General features: G+C 44.2%; 1 protein-coding gene across 4 annotated transcripts in view; it reads right to left on the bottom strand.

The window, feature by feature from the left end:
* The window catches only part of LOC125633423 (uncharacterized), a 63116-nt gene that overhangs the window by 27769 nt on the left and 11792 nt on the right, over positions 1-23555 (bottom strand). For all 4 annotated transcript variants that reach the window (XR_012667865.1, XR_012667864.1, XR_012667866.1 and 1 more), the window contains exon 2: positions 18395-18480. The gene's annotated coding sequence lies outside the window, so the exon portion shown is untranslated. The remainder of the gene's footprint in view (positions 1-18394; positions 18481-23555) is intronic.

Raw genomic sequence — 23555 nt, 5'->3', positions numbered from 1 at the left:
ATTATTCACGCAGTCCTAGTTAAAAGCTCTAGCACCATACCTAGACAAGCTTTCAGTTCCCACGTAGCCTCTGCAAGTACATTTTTAAAAAGCACCCTTTAGGAAATTCTAAGGTAAAAGAACGAAGATGACAATAACTCTAATACCATTAAAGCGGTAACATAAAGATCTATTAATTCACAGCATTATAAGAAGCTGCAGTTATGTAAACAAGTATTTGAAAGTGAAGACATTTGTAGCTAAGTTTCTACAAAACACCTTAATACCAAGCCCATGCCTGCAATCAGCTGTTTTGCGAGGGAGTTTTTAGAACAAGAGGAGGAGAGCTAGATATCCCTGATTAACATTCTCTAAAAAATTAAGGCAGTAAATACACACATACACACACATGCACACACACACACACACACACACAATACAAATAACAAAGCAAAACAAAAAAACTAAACCCAACAACAAAGAAAGCAGCAGCAGTAAAGACAATACAGGGAGAAGTCCAGCAACAGAGTGGGCACTATCCAGTTTATTGCACTGAATGCAGCATGCATGATTACCTGCCCTATGGATAGGTGGCATGTGAGTGAATTTGGTGCAAGGAGCTCATGGTCCTCAGAGACTGAACAGGGGCTCTGGAGACCACAGTGGCTGAACTGGAGGAGAGACAGAGAGATACATAGATGAGACTTTCCAGGACACAGTAGAAGGGTAATGTCCCACCCCCAGCCTGACAGCCTCTGTGCTGTTAAGGAGGATGAAAGTCTCAGGGAAGGAAAACATCAAAGTGGAGTGGAGGTAATGATCCCACAGATGGGACTCTCCCTCCAGATGATGTCATGGAATCCTCTCATCTTGCGGATACCTCTCCAGGGAAGGGAATCCCAGTTATTAGGAGGAGATAGGTAAAAGTAATGCGGGATTCAACATTAGAAATAAAGATAGCTGGGTTTGTGATGACCGAGAGAACCGCATGGTGACTTGCCTGCCAGGTCCAAAGGTTGCAGATCTCTCGAGACATCTAGATAGGCCTATGTGTAGTACTGGGGAGGAGTCAGTGGTAATGGATACATGTAGGTACCAATGACATACTACTGACCACCTGACCAGGGTGGTGATGGTGACTGTGAAATGCTCAGGGAGATTAGAGAGGCTGTAGAAATAGAAAACTCAATAATAATGGGAGATTTCAACTATCCCCATATTGACTGGGTACATGTCACCTAAGGACGGGATGCAGAGCTAAAGTTTCTTGATACCATAAATGACTGCTTCTTGGAGCAACTAGTCATGGAACCCACAGGAGGAGAGGCAATTTTTGATTTAGTCCTAAATGGAGCATAGGATCTGGTCCAAGAGATCAATATAGCTGCACTGCTTGGTAATAGTGACCATACTATAATTAAATTTAACATCCCTGGGGTGGGGAGGGCACATACCAAAGAAGCCCACCACAGTAGCCTTTAACTTCAGAAAGGGGAACTACACAAAAATAAGGAAGCTAGCTAAACAGAAATTAAAAGGTACAGTCCCAAAAGTGAAATGCCAGCAAGCTGCATGGAAACTTTTCAAAGATGCCATAATACAGGCTGAACTTAAATGTATACCGCAAATTTAAAAAACATAGTAAGAGGACCAAAAAAGTGCCACCGGGGCTAAACAACAAAGTTCAAGATGTGGTCAGAGGCAAAAAGGCATCCTTTACAAATGAATGTAAAAGCCTCATTTAATGCTTTACATTTCAAATGCTTTAACTGTTTTCCCTTTTCTGTATCTTTAATAAAAGATTAAAAGGATTTTTAATAGTGTGTTTGCCAAGGTTCTAAAGAGTCTGAAGTCTCGGTTTACCAAACCCCCAACCTCGTTTAAAACTGTTGAATGTTGGCCAATGCCTGGGTTACGTTAACACCTTTAGTGCATACATTCCATCTAAATTACTACAACAGACTCAACTCACCCTCAAACCTCAGCTTTCCACTGTGATTGAAAGACCACATAGGGTATGTCTACACTATGAAATTAGATCGAATTTATAGAAGTCGGTCTTTTAGAAATCGGTTTTATATATTCGAGTGTGTGTGTCCCCACAGAAAATGCTCTAAGTGCATTAAGTACATTAACTCGGCGGAGTGCTTTCATAGTACCGAGGCTAGCGTCGACTTCCGGAGTGTTGCACTGTGGGTAGCTATCCCACAGTTCCCGCAGTCTCCGCTGCCCATTGGAATTCTGGGTTCAGATCCCAATGCCTGATGGGGCTAAAACATTGTCGCGGGTGGCTTTGGGTACATATCGTCAGGCCCCCCCTTCCCTCCCTCCCTCCGTGAAAGCTGCAGCAGACAATCATTTTGCGCCTTTTTTCTTGAGTTACCTGTGCAGACGCCATACCATGGCAAGCATGGAGCCCGCTCAGCTAACCGTCACCGTATGTCTCCTGGGTGCTGGCAGACATGGTACTGCATTGCTACACAGCAGCAGCAACCCATTGCCTTGTGGCAGCAGATGGTACAATAGGACTGGTAGCCATCATCATCATGTCCGAGGTACTCCTGGCCACGTCGGCCAGGAGCACCTGGGCAGACATGGGTGCAGGGACTACATTAGAAGTGACTTGACCAGGTCATTCTCTTTAGTCCTGCAGTCAGTCCTATTGAACCATCTTATGGTGAGCAGGCAGGCGATACGGATTGCTAGCAGTCCTATTGTACCATTTTCTGCCGGGCAGGCAAGAGATGAGGATGGCTAGCAGTCCTATTGTACCATCTTCTGCCGAGCAGCCATGAGATGTGGATGGCTAGCAGTCCTTCTGCACTGTCTGCTGCGAGCCAAAGATGTAAAAGATAGATGGAGTGGATCAAAACAAGAAATAGACCAGATTTGTTTTGTACTCATTTGCTTCCCCCTTTCCCCCGTCTAGGGGACTCATTCCTCTAAGTCACATTGCAGTCACTCACAGAGAAGGTGCAGTGAGGTAAATCTAGCCATGTATCAATCAGAGGCCAGACCAACCTGCTTGTTCCAATAAGAACAATTACTTAGGTGCACCATTTCTTATTGGAACCCTCCGTGAAGTCCTGCCTGAAATACTCATTGATGTAAAGCCACTCCCTTTGTTGATTTTAATTCCCTGTAAGCCAACCCCGTAAGCCATGTCGTCAGTCGCCCCTCCCTCCATCAGAGCAACGGCAGACAATCATTCCGCGCCTTTTTTCTGTGCGGACGCCATACCAAGGCAAGCATGGAGGCCGCTCAGCTCACTTTGGCAATTAGGAGCACATTAAACACCACACGCATTATCCAGTAGTATATGCAGCACCAGAACCTGGCAGAGCGATACCGGGTGAGGAGGCGACGTCAGCGCGGTCACGTGAGTGATCAGGACATGGACACAGATTTCTCTGAAAGCATGGGCCCTGCCAATGCATGCATCATGGTGCCAATGGGGCAGGTTCATGCTGTGGAACGCCGATTCTGGGCTTGGGAAACAAGCACAGACTGGTGGGACCGCATAGTGTTGCACGTCTGGGACGATTCCCAGTGGCTGCGAAACTTTCGCATGCGTAAGGGCACTTTCATGAAACTTTGTGACTTGCTTTCCCCTGCCCTGAAGCGCATGAATACCAAGATGAGAGCAGCCCTCACAGTTGAGAAGTGAGTGGCGATAGCCCTGTGGAAGCTTGCAACGCCAGACAGCTACCTGTCAGTTGGGAATCAATTTGGAGTGGGCAAATCTACTGTGGGGGCTGCTGTGATGCAAGTAGCCCACGCAATCAAAGATCTGCTGATATCAAGGGTAGTGACCCTGGGAAATGTGCAGGTCATAGTAGATGGCTTTGCTGCAATGGGATTCCCTAACTGTGGTGGGGCCATAGACGGAACCCATATCCCTATCTTGGCACCGGAGCACCAAGCCGGCGAGTACATAAACCGGAAGGGATACTTTTCAATAGTGCTGCAAGGTCTGGTGGATCACAAGAGACGTTTCACCAACATCAATGGGATGGCCGGGAAAGGTACATGACGCTCGCATCTTCAGGAACTCTGGTCTGTTTCAAAAGCTGCAGGAAGGAACTTTATTCCCAGACCAGAAAATAACTGTTGGGGATGTTGAAATGCCTATAGTTATCCTTGGGGACCCAGCCTGCCCCTTAATGCCATGGCTCATGAAGCCGTACACAGGCAGCCTGGACAGTAGTCAGGAGCTGTTCAACTACAGGCTGAGCAAGTGCAGAATGGTGGTAGAATGTGCATTTGGATGTTTAAAGGCGCGCTGGCGCAGTTTAGTGATTCGCTTAGACCTCAGCGAAACCAATATTCCCACTGTTATTACTGCTTGCTGTGCGCTCCACAATATCTGTGAGAGTAAGGGGGAGACGTTTATGGCAGGGTGGGAGGTTGAGGCAAATCTCCTGGCTGCTGGTTACGTGCAGCCAGACAGCAGGGCGGTTAGAAGAGCACAGGAGGGCACAGTACACATCAGAGAAGCTTTGAAAACCAGTTTCATGACTGGCCAGGCTACGGTGTGAAAGTTCTGTTTGTTTCTCCTTGATGAAACCCCCCGCACCTTGGTTCACTCTACTTCCCTGTAAGCTAACCACCCTCCCCTCCTCCCTTCGATCACCGCTTGCAGAGGCAATAAAGTCATTGTTGCTTCACATTCATGCATTCTTTATTCATTCATCACACAAATAGGGGGATGACTACCAAGGTAGCCCAGGAGGGCTGGTGGAGGAGGGAAGGAAAATGCCACACAGCACTTTAAAAGTTTACAACTTTCAAATTTATTGAATGCCAGCCTTCTGTTTTTTGGGCAATCCTCTGTGGTGGAGTGGCTGGTTGGCCGGAGGCCCCCCCACCGCGTTCTTGGGTGTCTGGGTGTGGAGGCTATGGAACTTGGGGAGGAGGGCGGTTGGTTACACAGGAGCTGTAGTGGCAGTCTGTGCTCCAGCTGCCTTTGCTGCAGCTCAACCATACACTGGAGCATACTGGTTTGATCCTCCAGCAGCCTCAGCATTGAATCCTGCCTCCTCTCATCATGCTGCCGCCACATGTGAGCTTCAGCCCTGTCTTCAGCCCGCCACTTACTCTCTTCAGCCTGCCACCTCTCCTCCCGGTCATTTTGTGCTTTCCTGTACTCTGACATTATTTGCCTCCACGCATTCGTCTGTGCTCTGTCAGTGTGGGAGGACAGCATGAGCTCAGAGAACATTTCATCACAAGTGTGTTTTTTTCACCTTCTTATCTGTGCTAGCCTCTGGGAAGGAGAAGATCCTGTGATCATTGAAACACATGCAGCTGGTGGAGAAAAAAAAAGGGACAGTGGTATTTAAAAAGACACATTTTATAAAACAGTGGCTACATTCTTTCAGGGTAAACCTTGCTGTTAACATTACATACATAGCACATGTGCTTTCGTTACAAGGTCGCATTTTGCCTCCTCCCACCGCGTGGCTACCCCTTCAACCCTCCTCCCTCCCCATGGCTAACAGCGGGGAACATTTCTGTTCAGCCACAGGCAAACAGCCCAGCAGGAACGGGCACCTCTGAGTGTCCCCTGAAGAAAAGCACCCTATTTCAACCAGGTGACCATGAATGATATCTCACTCTCCTGAGGATAACACAGAGAGATAAAGAACGGATGTTGTTTGAACGCCAGCAAACATACACTGCAATGCTTTGTTGTACAATGATTCCCGAGTACGTGTTACTGGCCTGGAGTGGTAAAGTGTCCTACCATGAAGGACGCAATAAGGCTGCCCTCCCCAGAAACCTTTTGCAAAGGCTTTGGGAGTACATCCAGGAGAGCCGCGAATGCCAGGGCAAATTAATCCTTTCACATGCTTGCTTTTAAACCATGTATAGTATTTTAAAAGGTACACTCACCGGAGGTCCCTTCTCCGCCTGCCAGGTCCAGGAGGCAGCCTTGGGTGGGTTTGGGGGGTCCTGGCTCCAGATCCAGGGTGAGAAACAGTTCCAGGCTGTCGGGAAAACCGGTTTCTCTGCTTGCTTGCTGTGAGTTATCTACAACCTCATCATCATAATCTTCTTCTTCATCCCCAAAACCTGCTTCCGTGTTGCCTCCATCTCCATTGAAGGAGTCAAACAACACGGCTGGGGTAGTGGTGGCTGAACCCCCTAAAATGGCATGCAGCTCATCATAGAAGCAGCATGTTTGGGGCTCTGACCCGGAGCGGCCGTTCGCCTCTCTGGTTTTTTGGTAACTTGCCTCAGCTCCTTAAGTTTCATGCGGCACTGCTTCGGGTCCCTGTTGTGGCCTCTGTCCTTCATGCCCTGGGAGATTTTGACAAAGGTTTTGGCATTTCAAAAACTGGAACGGAGTTCTGATAGCACGGATTCCTCTCCCCATACAGCGATCAGATCCCGTACCTCCCGTTCAGTCCATGCTGGAGCTCTTTTGCTATTCTGGGACTCCAGCATGGTCACCTCTGCTGATGAGCTCTGCATGGTCACCTGCAGCTTGCCACGCTGGCCAAACAGGAAATGAGATTCAAAAGTTCGCGGTTCTTTTCCTGTCTACCTGGCCAGTGCATCTGAGTTGAGAGCGCTGTCCAGAGCGGTCACAATGGAGCACTCTGGGATAGCTCCCGGAGGCCAATACCGTCGAATTGTGTCCACAGTACCCCAAATTCGACCTGGCAAGGCCAATTTAAGCGCTAATCCACTTGTCAGGGGTGGAATAAGGAAATCTATTTTAAGAGCCCTTTAAGTTGAAATAAAGGGCTTCATCATGTGGACGGGTGCAGGTTTACATCGATTTAACGCTGCTAAATTCGACCTAAAGTCCTAGTGTAGACCAGGGCATAGTAGCATACCTTGCTCTTCTTGTGTAGTCCTGAAAAGACACCACTTCCAGGAAGCTAACTACACCATGCAAATTAGGAGGATCTTTCTTGCAGGCATCTTCCCTTAACATGTGACCTCCAATGAAGATCCCTGGCTCACCATTATATTTGTAATATTAGTGTTGTGTCCACAAGGGATTATTCTGGATGGCCTAATCAGCCTGGATACCTATTAAGGCTTCCATGGGTAAGAGTGTTATTAAGATTCTAATGAACTTAAGTCTCTGAGGGATGTTTACTCAGTCACTCCCTGCATGATCCTATGAAAAAGATCAAAGAGTCTTGGAAATGGGTCAGCACTCTAATATGACTGGAAACAAATCAGGAGGAAAATGAAAAGCTTGTACCTTTCTAGAGAAAGGATAATGAATACATTTTAATCTGAAAAATGCAGTTGTGATTGTTCACTGCCAGGGAGGTAAGATGCAACATGCTGCTGCAATGCAAGTGCAGTTGTACACTACTGGGGAAGTAATGACCAACATGCTAAGGAAAATGTTTGACATCTGAACACAAACCCCAGAAAGGCATGCAAATGAAAGCTCTGTGTACTTACATGGAGGGCTAACAGTCACTCACTGACCCTCTCTGTAACTCAGTGAGCCAGTGGACAAAATCTGCTGGCGAGGTAGACAGGTTTGCTGGGGGAGCGGGGCAAAGGCAAACTAATTCCCTAAGATATTAATATAAATATTGAAAATCCTGTGTGCTTACTTAATAAACTGTCACTGAAAAAAGTCTGGCCTAGTTATCTAAACTTACTACAGTGCTAGGCTAGCTGGGTTTTAGGCAAAGAAAAACGATTTTGTGCCTAATGCACTGGACTGGGACTCAGGATCTACACAGACACCCAGTGTGACCTTGGGTAAGTCACTTAGCTCTTTGGGTGACAGTTTCACATCTGTAAAATGGGATAATAATACCTTCTCTTGCTTGGCTATTTAGACAGTAAGTTCTTCAGTACAGGGTTGTTCCTTTACAATCTGGCACAATGGGATCCTGAACTCAGATGAAGTCACTACATGCTACTGTAATAAAAGTAACAATTGGCAGTATTGTATGCACTGTTGTTGTAGCCATGTTGGTCTCAGGATATTAGAGAGACAAGTGGGTGAGGTCATAGCTTTTGTTGGACCACCTTCTGTCGGTGAGAAGAACAAGCTTTCGAGACACACACAGCTCTTCTTCAGGTCTGCGTAAGCTCGACAGCTTTGTCTCTCTCACCAACAAAAGTTGGTCCAATAAAATATATTGTTTCAGCCATCTTGTCTCTCTAATTATCAGCATTAGTCTTCTGATTTCCTCTCTGTTTTAACAATTCCCACCCCCCCGCTACCCAGCCCTGCACATTTCTGTAATAGCCCAAAATTCTTAGCCGCTTTTCCAATTCTGCTTTTAGGATTCTTTGCCGATGGTAGACTAGACCTTGGTTTTATACATAAACAAAGCTGCACGTGAATACCCCATTTGCTGACTTTCTCTGGTGCATAGGTGAGTTGATGCAAAGTAACCAGAGCATTGGAATAAAAGCTTTTTGTAGCATTGTGGTTATTTTACATCGATGCATAATGACAGGCACTGTCATTATATTTCATTTTGATATACTCCATTCACTTCATGTTACTGCTTTTAGGCATAATTAATGAATACATCTGAATTACTTTTTAGTAGGGCTGTCAAGCGATTAAAAAAATCAATCATGATTAATCACAGTTTTAATCGCATTGTTAAACATTAATAGAATACAATTTATATAAATATTTTTGGATGTTTTCCCCATTTTCATATACATTTCTTTCAATTACAACACACTACAAAGTGTACAGTGCTCACTTTATATTTATTTTTCTTATAAATATTTGCACTGTAAAAATAAAAGAAATAGTATTTTTCAATTCACTTAATACAAGTACTGTAGTGCAGTCTCTTTATCATGAAAGTTGAACTTACAAATGTAGAGTTTTGTACAAAAAATAACTGCATTCAAAAATAAAATTATGTAAAATTTTAGAGCCTACAAGTCCACTCAGTCCTACTTCTTGTTCAGCCAATCGCTCAGACAAACAAGGCTGGTTACATTTGCAGGAGATAATGCTGCCCACTTCTTGTTTACAATGTCATCTGAAAATGAGAACAGGTGTTCGCATGACACTGTTGTAGCTGGCGTTGCAAGATATTTATGTGGCAGATGTGCTACAGATTCATATGTCCCTTCATGCTTCAACCACCACTCCAGGGGACATGCGTCCATGCTAATGATGGGTTCTGCTCAATAACGATCCAAAGCAGTGCAGACTGATGCATGTTCACTTTCATTATTTGCGTCAGATGCCACCAGCAGAAGGTTGACTTTCTTTTTTGGTGGTTCGGGTTCTGTAGTTTCCGCATCGGAGTGTTGCTCTTTTAAGACTTTTGAAAGCATGCTCTACACCCTGTCCCTCTCAGATTTTGGAAGACACTTCAGATTCTTAAACCTTGGGTCAAGTGCTATAGCTATCTTTAGAAATTTCACATTGGTACCTTCTTTACGTTTTCTCAAATCTGCAGTGAAAGTGTTCTTAAAATGAACAACATGCTGGGTCATCATCTGAGACTACTACATGAAATATATGGTAGAATGTAGGTAAAACACAGAGCAGGAGACATACTATGCTCTCCCAAGGAGTTCAGTCAGAAATTTAATTAACGCATTATTTTTTTAACAAGCATCATCAGCATGGAAGCATATCTTCTGGAATGGTGGCCAAAGCATGAAGGCGCATATGAATGTTTGGCATATCTGGCATGCAATTACCTTGCAATGCCGGCTACAAAAGTGCCATGCAAACGTCTGTTCTCACTTTCAGGTGACATTGTAAATAAGAAGCAGGCAGCAGTATCTCCTTCAAATTGTAACCAAACTTGTTTCTCTTACCGATTGGCTGAACAAGAAGTAGGACTGAGTGGACTTGTAGGCTCTAAAGTTTTACATCATTTTATTTTTGAATGCCATTATTTTTTGTACTGTTATAACTCTACATTTGCAAATTCAACTTTCATGATAAAGAGACTGCACTACAGTACTTGTATTAAGTGAATTGAAAAATACTATTTCTTTTATTTTTACAGTGCAAATATTTATAATAAAAATAAATATGAAGTGAGCACTGTACACTTTTCATTCTGTGTTGTAATTGAAATAAATATATTTGAAGATGTTGAAAAACATCCAAAATATTTAATAAATTTCAGTTGGTATTCTATTAATGTTTAACAGTGCGATTAAAACTGCGATAAATCACGATTAATTTTTTTTTTAGTTAATCGCGTGACTTAATGGCGATTAATCAACAGTTCTACTTTGTAGCAAGGAAACTGGAGCCACTGTAGCAACCTAAACAAGCAACATAAAGCCATATCTACTTCAGGATCAGTCACACCTTAAGAGCCCAAACCTGATAACAGCCATGGATTCTGGGATGATTTGCAGCTTTGGCTTTGAGTGTGAATGGAAATATTAGTTCTTTTGCAGATGATTTGGTCAGCAGTGTTATGTTTAAAATATGCACTGACTCTCTAGGAGCATGCACACTGGTATAAACTGACTGACACACAATATTTAAACATGACTGTTGCACCAGGGGGCCAGAACTCCATGCTCAGTCATTGTGCTTTAGGCACAGATCACACAGGCAACTGCTCAGGGCACTATGCTTAAAGACAAGTAAGTCAGGGCAGAGTTTCATTTGGAACAACCTACCAGAGCTCACAGATGGGATCTGATGGAGAACCTATCTTGTTTACTTAGGGATGTGGGAGTCAACAAAGCAGGTTCTCCATCTATGGCAATTATTTGCCCAAGGCACGAACACATTAGAACTGGCCCTGTTCTGAGTTATGTGCAGTAAGATGTGTTAGACTCTGCCCTTCCCTTTGAAGACTTCTCTGGATACCTTCTTTCCTTTCTATGGGTAAATTGGGCAGCTCTTTCCCTGCACTTCCATGCTATTTTTCAAGGATATAATGGAAAAGGAAGGTTTCAGAGTAGCAGCTGTGTTAGTCTGTATCTGCAAAAAGAAAAGGAGTACTTGTGGCACCTTAAAGACTAACAAATTTATTTGAGCATAAGCTTTCGTGAGCTACATCCGATGAAATGAGCTGTAGCTCACGAAAGCTTATGCTCAAATAAATTTGTTAGTCTCTAAGGTGCCACAAGTACTCCCGTTCTTTTTATGGAAAAGGAAGAAGACTGCCTTGCCATTAGACAGTTTTAAATTGAGAGACACTATAAAAATTACTTGACTGTTCAAATAATGGACGCCCCTATTACCAGCCCCACAATTAACAGAGTTATGGTCTTAGAAGAAACTATAACTTAAGAAGAGCTACGTTCTGTTGAGAAAGAAATTCGGGTACATTTTGTTCACAGCCGCCCATCCTTTACTTTTGTCTGTAGTCGTTACTTACTGGCCTGAGGAATATATTGATAATGGATGTGTAGGTCCTGTGGATGTACAAAAGGACCCAAGGATCTATGATTTCCAATAATCAGCCTTATGAATGGAGTCCCACATTCCCAGTGAGTGATCTTCTTCTATGAATGCTAGACATAGCCAAGAGTTGCTTTCTTAGGTGGTTACTCACTTTAATTTGAGAACCTCTCTGAAGTCCCGCTGCACCTTGCCCGTGCAGGGAGGGGGGGGAACGGGGAGAAAAACGTTGCCTTGCAAAACTCTTGCTTGTGAATCGATTGTGATGCAGCGTTAACGTTCAAATGGGTGTTCAGTGGTTTTGAAGAGGCAGTATTTTCCAGTGCTTAGAGAAAGAGGCTGAGAGTCTGTACACTTGAGTTCTATGCTGGGCCCTGCCACAGACTTGCACGCAAATCCCATAACCTCTCTGTGCCTCTGTCTTCCCATCTGTAAAATGGAATAATAATGCTCACCTTTGAAATCCTCCTGTCATAAATATAAAGGGAAGGGTAAACCCCTTTGAAATCCCTCCTGGCCAGGGGAAAGCTCCTCTCACCTGTAAAGGGTTAAGAAGCTAAAGGTAACCTCGCTGGCACCTGACCAAAATGACCAATGAGGAGACAAGATACTTTCAAAAGCTGGGAGGAGGGAGAGAAACAAAGGGTCTGTGTCTGTCTGTAGTCGTCTTGGCCAGGGACAGAACAGGAATGGAGGCTTAGAACTTTTAGTAAGTAATCTAGCTAGGTATGTGTTAGATTATGATTTCTTTAAATGGCTGAGAAAAGAATTGTGCTGAATAGAATAACTATTTCTGTCTGTATATCTTTTTTGTAACTTAAGGTTTTGCCTAGAGGGGTTCTCTATGTTTTTGAATCTAATTACCCTGTAAGATATCTACCATCCTGATTTTACAGGGGGGATTTCTTTATTTCTATTTACTGCTATTTTTTATTAAAAGTCTTCTTGTAAAACACTGAATGCTTTTTCATTGTTCTCAGATCCAAGGGTTTGGGTCTGTGGTCACCTATGCAAATTGGTGAGGCTTTTTATCCAACATTTCCCAGGAAAGGGGGGGTGCAAGTGTTGGGAGGATTGTTCATTGTTCTTAAGATCCAAGGGTCTGGATCTGTAGTCACCTAAGCAAATTGGTGAGGCTTTTTACCAAACCTCATCCAGGAAGTGGGGTGCAAGGTTTTGGGAAGTATTTTGGGGGGAAGGACGCGTCCAAACAGCTCTTCCCCAGTAACCAGTATTAGTTTGGTGGTGGTAGCGGCCAGTCCAAGGATAACGGGTGTAATATTTTGTACCTTGGGGAAGTTTTGACCTAAGCTGGTAAAGATAAGCTTAGGAGGTTTTTCATGCAGGTCCCCACATCTGTACCCTAGAGTTCAGAGTGGGGGAGGAACCTTGACACCTCCCATCAATGATGGTGCCTCTGGGCCCTACCACTACATTAATATTAAATACCATAATAATAGAGATGCTAAGTTGTTATTAGCATATAGTGTGCATGATACGAAGGGCATAATGCAACACAGTATTTAAAATGTAAAGAAGAAAAGTGTTTTCAGATCTCATGGTGTATCTGTAATTATTAATTTGAGTGGCAAATATATTATTCATGTCTGTTACCAGCTATCGTAGTATTCGCACATACGATAAAGAGCCTGCAGTGCTTGCCAGTAATACTAATTTGCATTGCTATAGTGCCTTTCATCTGAGGATCTAAAAAAGGTTCATGGGCTTTAATTTATTTAATCCTCACAGCACCTACATGAGTCAAGTAAGAATGCCATTCCCATTTCATTGATCGTTAAGTTGAGCTTCCGCAAGGGTGCTCAAGGTCATAGGGAGTCCGGGGCAAAGCTATGCAATGCACTGATTACTTTGCATCAACCCACTCGTCGCACCACAGAATGTCAGCAAATGGGGTATTCATGCACAACTTTGTTTACGTCTAAAGCCAAGGCCTAGTCTATCACACTGTCTACTGCACAAAAATATCAGGTCCAACAAGATGGTTAGTGAATGTTTCTTGTGTGAGTGAGCATGGACTGAGAGGACCAATAAAAATTGTCCTCCTTGCCTAGGCCTGGCAAAACAAAAACAAACACACCCACACCCACACCCAAAAACAAACCTAGAATCAACATTTTATTTGACTCACAGTCCCCCGCTCTAACCATTAGACTACACTCCCTGAATAGCCAGGATTAAGAGAATTTGCTTGAACTGTCATATTATTCTTATTAATTACTCTCATCATCACCATCCATATTGCAAGTACTTCCAAATCTAAGAGTATTCTCAGGCCTGTGGCTAGGTAAAATATTCTGATTATCTTGTGGTGCATCATTCCTTTAAGAGACATTTCAGGGTTAATATGCAAACATGCCCCTGCCCTGCTATCCAGCTGTTGATACACTTGTTTGAGGAGATAAGCGAGACAGACGGGTGAAAGCGACAGGTGATGCATATTAAAGTTAATGAAAAAATTATGCTGCAATACATTTCAAAATAAATTACTAGGAACACTCAATACTTCTCACAAACATGTATAGACAAACACATTCCCTGTGTCCTAATGACATGGGCTGCACTGTTGCAACTGATAAGCATGGGCTGACTGCTGAAAATGTGCCCTATCAATTGCAGAACTGGGTGCTTGGCTGTTCTTTTAGGAATATTTGGATAAATTGGCTTTGTGGGTGTGGTGCAGGGAGAACCCCATTAGCCACTGAGAATGAAACCCCAAAGCTGCCATCTGCGTTCTGACTCCATTAGTCTTCTGGGTGGGAGTGACCCTCAGATCCAAGCAAGGCACAACTGAACCAATACAGAAGATTCCTAAACACTCTAATAATGTCTTTTATCCCAAGCAGTAGGATAGTCAAGGGTAAACAGAGTTTACCCACTTTTCATTTGAGGAATATGGAGTTTAGTTTTAGTTAGTTTATCCTCTTTTTTTTTTAAACCACTCCATGCAGGATTCCCAAAGGCATTTTATAAGCAATATATCTAGGGATCTCTCACCTACTGAAGAAATAAATGCCTCTCACTGAGATCTAATTTAGTCAGTAAACACCGTCAGTGATCCTTCATCCTGCCCCTGCTGACCCAGTAGTTCAATCTGTCTCTGGTGTGGTCGAGGTGGCCAGCATACAACTTCATGAGCCAGGGGAGCAAGGGGCAGGCTGGGTCCCCCAGATTCACTACTGACATTCCAACATCGCCAACGGTAAAGTGCTGCTCAGGGAAGAATGACCCTGCTTGCAGCTTTTGGAAAAATCCTGTGTTCTTAAAGACATGCATGAGCATGCACCATCCCCACCCAGCGCACATGGATATCAGCAGTGGGATAGTCCTACATCTCAAGGCTACCAGAATGGCCGGGGTGGAGCATCGTCCTCTGCAAAATGGCGTCCTCCGTGCAGTGTGTGTGGGCTGCTACTTTGGCAACCTTCTAAAATAGCACCAGAGTGGCATTCTGGGCTGTTCCCACTCCACTTCACCACTGGTATCAGTGAAGCACCCACAGTGATCAACTTGGCCTGTTGGGTGACCTTGAGCAAGTCACTTTACCTCTCAAAGCCTCTGTTTCCCCATCTGCAAAATGGGGATAATGCTACTGACCCCTTTGTAAAGCACTTTGAGATCTACTGACGGAAAGCGCTGTATAATAGCTAGGTAGTATTCTTAGAAGAGGATAATATGTTTTCTGTGTTGCTTTCTTTTTTTCTTTATTTACGCACTTTTATCATAAAAAATGAAAACCAAAAAAAACACATTTTAATCCTAAGGCAAGATAAGGCTGTAACACTACATTATTGAATGAACGTAATAGAATTCAAGACCAAAATCCTATGTTAAAATATAGAGAAACCTGTTTTACACAGTCACCGCTAAATCCAGCAATACTCAGTTTCTTAAGAGATGTGGGCCCAGTTCCTCAGCCCTGCTCCAGCTGCTTTGTACTGCTCTGCAAGACTGATCCAAAGCCCACTGAAATCAGTAGAAAGATTCCCATTGTCTTCAGTGGGCTTTCCATCAGGCCGTGGAATCCCCTGGCTTAATTGGAGGGGATTCCTCAGGTTAGTTGTGAAAACGTGGCACTTTCGTACCCAACTCCCCATGTGCAGGCAGAGCCACATCTGCCATCTTCCATGACTCAGTGAAATTGTTACTGGTCCTTCATTCCTGCTAGCCTAGCAGAGCCTATGAAGATAAGAGAGACAGTGGGGTTGCACAGCTGCAACTGAGCGTAGAATTTGCTCTACAGAAGTAGGATTCTTTACTACGGATGAAGATGTGCAAAACATAAAGACCCAGCTTGACTCCCAGATTCCAGGTTGAATTTGCAGGGCTGGCCATCACAGGGAAAAAAGCACATTGGCACTGGAGTCTCTGAGACAATAAACATGGAATCCCAGGATGTTATTTCCGTGCTCATTTTTCAGAGCAGAACCACACTTTAGGCCAGGGCTGGTCCTGAGGCAGAACTATGCTGCATTGTCAACAGGAATGGTGGTCTACAGAAGCTGTGGTGGTTTCCTGTAAAGCTGAGGAGAAGGTCAAGAGTTGGGGGAACTTCTCAGATGCATCAAAGTGAGTTAGGAGAGCAAGGCCCAGCCTCAGACTCCAGCTGAGTCTCTGTCCACTCTAGACAAAGCCCCCCAGCTGTGCAGCATCTCACGTATTTCAGTTGCAACCTCTGGAGCCATTTAAAGGTGTCAGAGGTGAGAATGAATTAAAATGAGGAATTCTTAGAGCTCCATATTTTTGTATTATGCACAAAGGCCACTGGGCAGCCCACAAAATGTAACTAAAAACCTGACAAACATTTTTAAAAGGCCTCATTGTCCGAACCTAGCAAAACAACAAATAACCCAGCTTCCACTATCTATTAATAAAATAACCACCCACCCAGATAAAGCTCAATAGTAACAAAAAAGTACAGAGGCTTCTTCCGCAAGATGTCACTAGACATGGACCTGAAAAGCCCTGACCAGTGGGGAAATTCAGAGCCAGATGCAGCTTCAAACCTCACAGCCGGAGCCCAGCTCCAGATGCCATAAATATGCACTATTTATCGGTGAAGAGAAGATTCTACACATATGGATCTTCAATGGAGAAGCGGCTACAATACTCTTGAGCTTATGTTGGGGGGCTGCCAGGAGCTTCAGTCCTGCCATTTCCAATTATTGTAAAGGAATACAGAAAGCAACAGGTTGTCTCTCTCAGGCAGAGTGGTCCTATAGCAATTTACGATGTGCATATTGAGAAGTACAAGGACCTTTTTGTGCACACTCATTGGGAAAAAGGCAGCCAATGAGTGTTGTGGAGCATGGGCTTCACTGACACTCATGGGCAAAAGCTTGTTAGCAGGCATGCTTCCAAGTGCTACAGTAGCTGCAATGCTACTGCCAAGCCCCGGCATTCAAAATTCATGAGTCAGGCCACAAAAATTTATGAGATTGGCTTAAAAAACATGCCATTTAAAAATATATAGAATTTTTTTTATTTGCCTTCTGGTTTTTGTGCCATTTAGGGAGTCACATTTTCAAGCTTTTCTCCACACCCATGGTGGCCAAAAACTTACATTAAAAAATAAAAGCCGAGAGTCTCATGAAATAACATGACTCCAGGAGATGAGGCTTTAAGAAAAGAGATCAAATACCATGAGACTAATGATAAAATCATGAGAGATGGCAATACAGTGTTTTTCAAAGGAAGTCCCAAATAAAACACAGTACAATAAATAATCTGCCTTGAGGTCACAAGACATGGTTCACGACCTACGGATCTCCTGATTCCTATCAGATCTTTGCAACTATCACTTCTGCCCACCCTAGCATTTGGAAATTATGGATGTGGCTGCAGGAGGACTTTGAAGATCCAAAAGCCTCCTATTCAATCAATAGCTAATCCCATATCTGGTTTACATTTATGCACACGTTCTCGGCTCCATCACACACATGAAGAAAATATGAACCCACGGGGTGATACTCATACCAAAACATTTCAGTGAGCAACAAGAAAAGGTTCATAGTGTGAAATAAATGACCCTTTAATCTGAAATTATAAGACACTCTGTATAAATAATATGTCAGCCAATGATGAAAAACAAACAGCTGGTGCTGGGGTGGATCCTGGACTCCTTTATCAGTTTGTCAGAAAGGAACACAATTAACGCATGACAATGCACAGTCATGTTAAATACCTGTCCTGTTCTGTTTGTTCTGCTGCTCTAAGAGTTGCATTGCGTAGGGGTGAGTGTGGGAGGGTGTGTTTATGAGCACACCAAATGGTATGTGATGTGTGGAGAGGTCACTTACCCAATTCACCTCAACCATGACACGCAGAAGGGAGAGGCTAGGGAACCCAGCACTGTCCTGAGGAAGAGTAGTTACGCTCACATCCAAGCTGCCTACATTTGTAAACAATGTTTACCAGCATGAAAAAAAAAAATGAAGCAAACAGCGCTTTCTCTGAAGCTGCTGGTGCTGGACACTGTAGGAGACAGGATGGACCATGGGCCTGACCCAGTACTGCAATTCCTATTGGGTATGCCTCATTATCATCCAGTTTTACACCTTGGAAGTGAATTAAACTAAACCGAATTAAGGCTACTTTAATTCTGAATGACAGTATCCACACAGGGATTTAATGCAGTTTAACTAATCCACTTTAAATTCACACCTTTAGTTAATTCAGATAAACTTTCCTGAGTATCCCCTGTAAACAAACCCTAATATAACTGCAACAGCATAAGGGAAAGGAGAATGAGGCCCTTTATAACACTAGACCAGGATTGCTCATTCCTGTACACTCCACTGAGGTACCAATACAACCGGAAAGACCCAAGGAAATGGGCTAGGTTCCAGGCCCCTTCAGCAGCACACATTCTCCTTCTGTAGCAACATCTTGATGCTATTCAGCTCCCGTGGAAAATAGAAATGTTAAGGCCACTTTACAACTATGTAGAGTCCCCCACAGACACCACCATCCCTCCATCACCTCCTGTGTGATGAATACATGTGAATAAGTACTGAAGGCAAATTCTCGCTCAATAATGATATAAATACATACAGTTTTGATGTCTTCCACACCTATCATAACAGTACACAGTGGTTTCTCCATCTCCTGAAGTCTTCAAATCAAGACTGGATGCCTTTCTGAAAGATATGCATTAGTCAAACACAAGTTGTTGGGCAGTACAGGAGTAAGTGAATGAAATTATATGTCCTGTGTTGTACAGCAAGTCAGACTAGATGATCTAATGGTCATAAAACTCACCTCTAATCTATGCTAGCTACAACATACCAGAAACCCTACCAAAAACAGACTTTTGACTTTCTATAATCGTAAGAACATAAGAACGGCCATACTGGGTCAGACCAAAGGTCCTTCTAGCCCAGTATCCTGTCTTCCAACAGTGGCCAATGCCAAGTGCCCCACAGGGAACGAACAGAACAGGTAATCATCAAGTGATCCATCCCCTGTCGCCCTTTCCCAGTTTCTGGCAAACAGAGAATAAGTATTGCCTTCAGTACTTATTCCCTGCCCATCCTGGCTAACAGCTTATCTAGTTCCTTTTTGAACCCTGTTATAGTCTTGGCCTTCACAACATCCTCTGGCAAAGAGTTCCACAGACTGACTGTGCATTGTGTGAAAAAATACTTCCTTTTGTTTGTTTTAAACCTGCTGCCTATTAATTTCATTTGGTGAGCCCTAGTTCTTGTGTTAGGAGAAGGAGTAAATAACACCTCCTTATTCATTTTCTCCACACCAGTCATGATTTTATAGACCTCAGTCATATCCCACCTCAGTCATCTCTTTTCCAAGCTGAAAAGTTCCAGTTTTATTAATCTCTCCTCGTATGGCAGCTGTTCCATACCCCTAATCATTTTTGTTGCCCTTTTCTGAACCTTTTCCAGTTCCAATATATCTTTTTTGAGATGGGGCGACCACATCTGCACGCACTATTCAAGATGTGGGTGTACCATGGATGTATATAGAGGCAATATGATATTTTCTGTCTTATTATCTACCCCTTTCTTAATGATTCCCAACATTCTGTTCACGTTTTTGACTGCCGCTGCACACTGAGTAGATGTTTTCAGAGAACTATCCATAACGATTCCAAGGTCTCTTTCTTGAGAGGTAACAGCTAATGTAGACCCTATCATTTTATATGTAAAGTTGGGATTATGTTTTCCAATGTGCATTACTTTTGCATTTATCAACATTGAATTTCATCTGCCATTTTGTTGCCCAGTCACCTATGTTTGTGAGATCCTTTTGTAGCTCCTCGCAGTCTGCATGGGACTTAACTATCTTGAGTAGTTTTGTATCATCTGCAAATTTTGCCACCTCACTATTTACCCCTTTTTATTCCTACCCTTTGTTTCCTATCTTTTAACCAGGTTTCAGAGGAACAGCCATGTTAGTCTGTATTCGCAAAAAGAAAAGGAGTACTTGTGGCACCTTAGAGACTAACCAATTTATTTGAGCATGAGCTTTCGTGAGCCACAGCTCACTTCATCAGATGTGATTTTAACCAGTTACCAATTCATGAGAAGACCTTCCCTCTTATCCCATGACAGCTTACTTTGCTTAAGAGCCTTTGGTGAGGGACCTTGTCAAAGGCTTTCTGAAAATCTAAGTATAATATATCCACTGGCTCCCCCTTGTCCACATGCTTCTTGACCCCTCAAAGAATTCTAGTAGATTTCTTTGGAGTTGGCAGGTGTGATTACAGAGCCATTGGCCATTATCTTTGAAAACTCATGGCAATCGGGGGAGATCCCAGATGACTGGAAAAAAGCTAATGTAGTGCCCATCTTTAAAAAAGGGAAGAAGGAGGATCCGGGGAACTACAGGCGAGTCAGCCTCACCTCAGTCCCTGGAAAAATCATGGAGCAGGTCCTCAAGGAATCAATTTTGAAGCACTTAGAAGAGAGGAAAGTGATCAAGAACAGTCAGCATGGATTCACCAAGGGCAAGTCATGCCTGACTAACCTAATTGCCATCTATGATGAGATAACTGGCTCTGTGGATGAGGGGAAAGCAGTGGACGTGTTATTCCTTGACATTAGCAAAGCTTTTGATACGGTCTCCCACAGTATTCTTGCCAGCAAGTTAAAGAAGTGTGGGCTGGATGAATGGACTATAAGGTGGCTAGAAAGCTGGCTTGATCATCAGGCTCAACGGGTAGTGATCAATGGCTCCATGTCTAGTTGGCAGCCGGTATCAAGCAGAGTGTCCCAAGGGTCGGTCCTCGGGCCAGTTTTGTTCAATATCTTCATTAATGATCTGGAGGATGGTGTGGATTGCATCCTCAGCAAGTATGCAGATGACACTAAACTGGGAGGAGTGGTAGATATGCTGGAGGGTAAGGATAGGATACAGAGCGACCTAGACAAATTAGAAGATTGGGCCAAAAGAAATCTGATGAGGTTCAACAAGGACAAGTGCAGAGTCCTGCACTTAGGACGGAAGACTCTCATGTACTGCTACAGACTAGGGACCGAGTGGCTAGGCAGCAGTTCTGCAGAAAAGGACCTATGGGTTACAGTGGATGAGAAGCTGGATATGAGTCAAGAGTGTGCCCTTACTGCCAAGAAGGCTAACAGCATTTTGGGCTGTATAAGTAGGAGCATTGCCAGCAGATCGAGGGACTTGATCATTCCCTTCTATTCAGCACTGGTGAGGCCTCCTCTGGAGTAATGTGTCCAGCTTTGGGCCCCACACTACAAGGATGTGGAAAAATTGGAAAGAATCCAGCAGAGGGCAAAGAAAACGATTAGGAGTCTGGAGCACATGATTTATGAGGAGAGGCTGAGGGAACTGGGAGTATTTAGTCTGCAGAAGAGAAGAACGAGGGGGGATTTGATAGCTGCTTTCAACTACTACCTATTTGCCAGAGTTTATGCTCCTATTTTCCTCACTAGGACCTAACTTCTACTTTTTAAAGGATGACTTTTTGCCTCTCACTGCTTCTTTTATTTGTTGTATAGCCACAGTGGCACTTTTTTGGTTTTCTATGTTTTTTAATTTGGGGTATACATTTAAGTTCAGCCTCTATTATGGTATCTTTAAAAAGTTTTCATGTAGCTTGCTGGCATTTCACTTTTGGCGTTGTACCTTTTTATTTCTGTTTAACTAACTTCCTCATTTTTGTGTAGTCCCCCTTCCTGAAATTAAATGCTACAGTGTTGGGCTGCTGTGGTGTTTTCCCTGCCACAGGGATGTTAAATTTAATTATTTTATGGTCACTATTACCAAGCGGTCCAGCTATATGCACCTCTTGGACCAGATCCTGTGCCCCACTTAGGACTAAATCAAGAATTGCCTCTCCTCCGGTGGGTTCCGGGACTAGCTGCTCCAGGAAGCAGTCATTTAAGGTGTCAAGAAACTTTTTCTCTGCATCCTGTCCTGAGGTGACGTGTACCCAATCAATATGGGGATAGTTGAAATCTCCCATTATTATTGAGTTTTTTATTTTAATAGCCTCTCTAAACTCCCTGAGCATTTCACAGTCACTATCACTATCCTGGTCAGGTGGTCGGTAATATATCCCTACTGCTGTATTCTTATTATCAGAGCATGGAATTACTATCCATAGAGATTCTGTGGTACAGTTTGGTTCATTTAAGATTTTACTTCATTTGATTCTACACTTTCTTTCACTATAGTGATACTCCCACATCAGCATGATCTGTTCTGTCCTTCTAATGTATTTTGTACCCTGGTATTACTGTGTCCCACTGATTATCCTCATTACACCAAGTTTCTGTGAAGCCTATTATATCAATATCCTCATTTAATACAAGACATTCTAGCTCACCCATCTTATTATTTCGACTTGTAGCATTTGTATATAAGCACCGTTAAAGCTTGTCACTTTTTAGCTGTCTGCCATTACACGATGTAATTGAATGGGACTCCTTTTCATTTGACTGTTTCTCATCAGATCCTACCCATATTTTATCATCTTCCATCCTTTCCTCCTTACTAGGACACAGAGAATCTCCATTAATAGATCCTCTCCTAACAGGTGTCTCTGTCCAAACCATGTGCTCCTCCGTACCTGTCAGCTTGCCCCCAGCCCTTAGTTTAAAAACTGCTCTGTGACCTTTTTAATTTTAAGTGCCATCAATCTGGTTCCATTTTGGTTTAGGTGGAGCTGATCCTTCTTGTATAGGCTTCCCCTTTCCCAAAAGTTTTCCCAGTTCCTAATAAATCAAACCCCTCCTCCCTACACCATTGTCTCATCCATGCATTGAGACCCTGCAGTTCTGCCCGTCTAACTGGCCCTGCGTGTGGAACTGGAAGCATTTCAGAGAATGCCACCATGGAGGTCCTGGACTTCAATCTCTTAACTAGCAGCCTAAATTTGGCCTCCAGGACCTCTCTCCTATCCTTCCCTATGTCACTGGTACCTACATGTACCATGACCATCAGCTCCTCCCCAGCACGACACATAAGTCTATCGAGATATCTCGCGAGATCCGCAACCAGGGCTGCCCCTAGCTATTCTAGGGCCCTAGGCTACCCCACCATGGGGGGTCAGGCCTCCATGTGTAGTGGGGGGGGCTGGTCCCAGGCCTCCCCGGGGGAAGCGGAGCTGGCTTGGGGAACAGGGGGGAACCACCCCCCAGCACTCACCGGCTGGGTCCAGGTCACTGCACTTCCCGCCACTGGTGAGCACAGGCACAGCCCTGCTGCACTCCTCGGGCTTGGGGGCGGGGCTGGGGCACAGCAGGGGTGGGGGCGGGGCGGAGCAGGGGCGGGAAGAGGTGGGGTGGAGGCTTTGGGGAAGGGGTGGAGTGGGGGCAGGAAGAGGCAGGGAAGAGGCGGGGCAGGGTGGACCAGGGGCGGGGCGGAGGCGGACCTGGGCTGGGGGCCCTGGGGAAGAGGCGGAGCAGGGACTGGAGCAGCACGCAGCTGCGCAGGGCACCAGGAAATTTGGTGCCCCGAATTTCCTGGTGCCCTACGCAGCTGCGTGCTTTGTGTATGGGTAAGGATGGCTCTGTCCACAACCACAGGAAAATACCGATTACACCTGTGTACACCGAGTGTACACCGAGTACACTCTCTATAGGACACAACCCTCCTTGGCCCTACCATGGCAGTGCAAACCCTCACTAGTTCACACACACCTGTCAAAGAGCTGCTCCAATACTGAAGCTGTCCTCTCTCTGTCCTCTCCTCCTCATTGAGGAGGCTATTCCCACCTGTCATGCAT

This window comes from Caretta caretta, chromosome 3 (assembly GCF_965140235.1).
Source record: "Caretta caretta isolate rCarCar2 chromosome 3, rCarCar1.hap1, whole genome shotgun sequence".
NCBI classification, from domain to species: Eukaryota; Metazoa; Chordata; order Testudines; family Cheloniidae; genus Caretta; species Caretta caretta.
The sequence above is the reverse complement of the archived record's forward strand: the minus strand, read 5'-3'. Positions and strand labels throughout refer to the sequence as shown.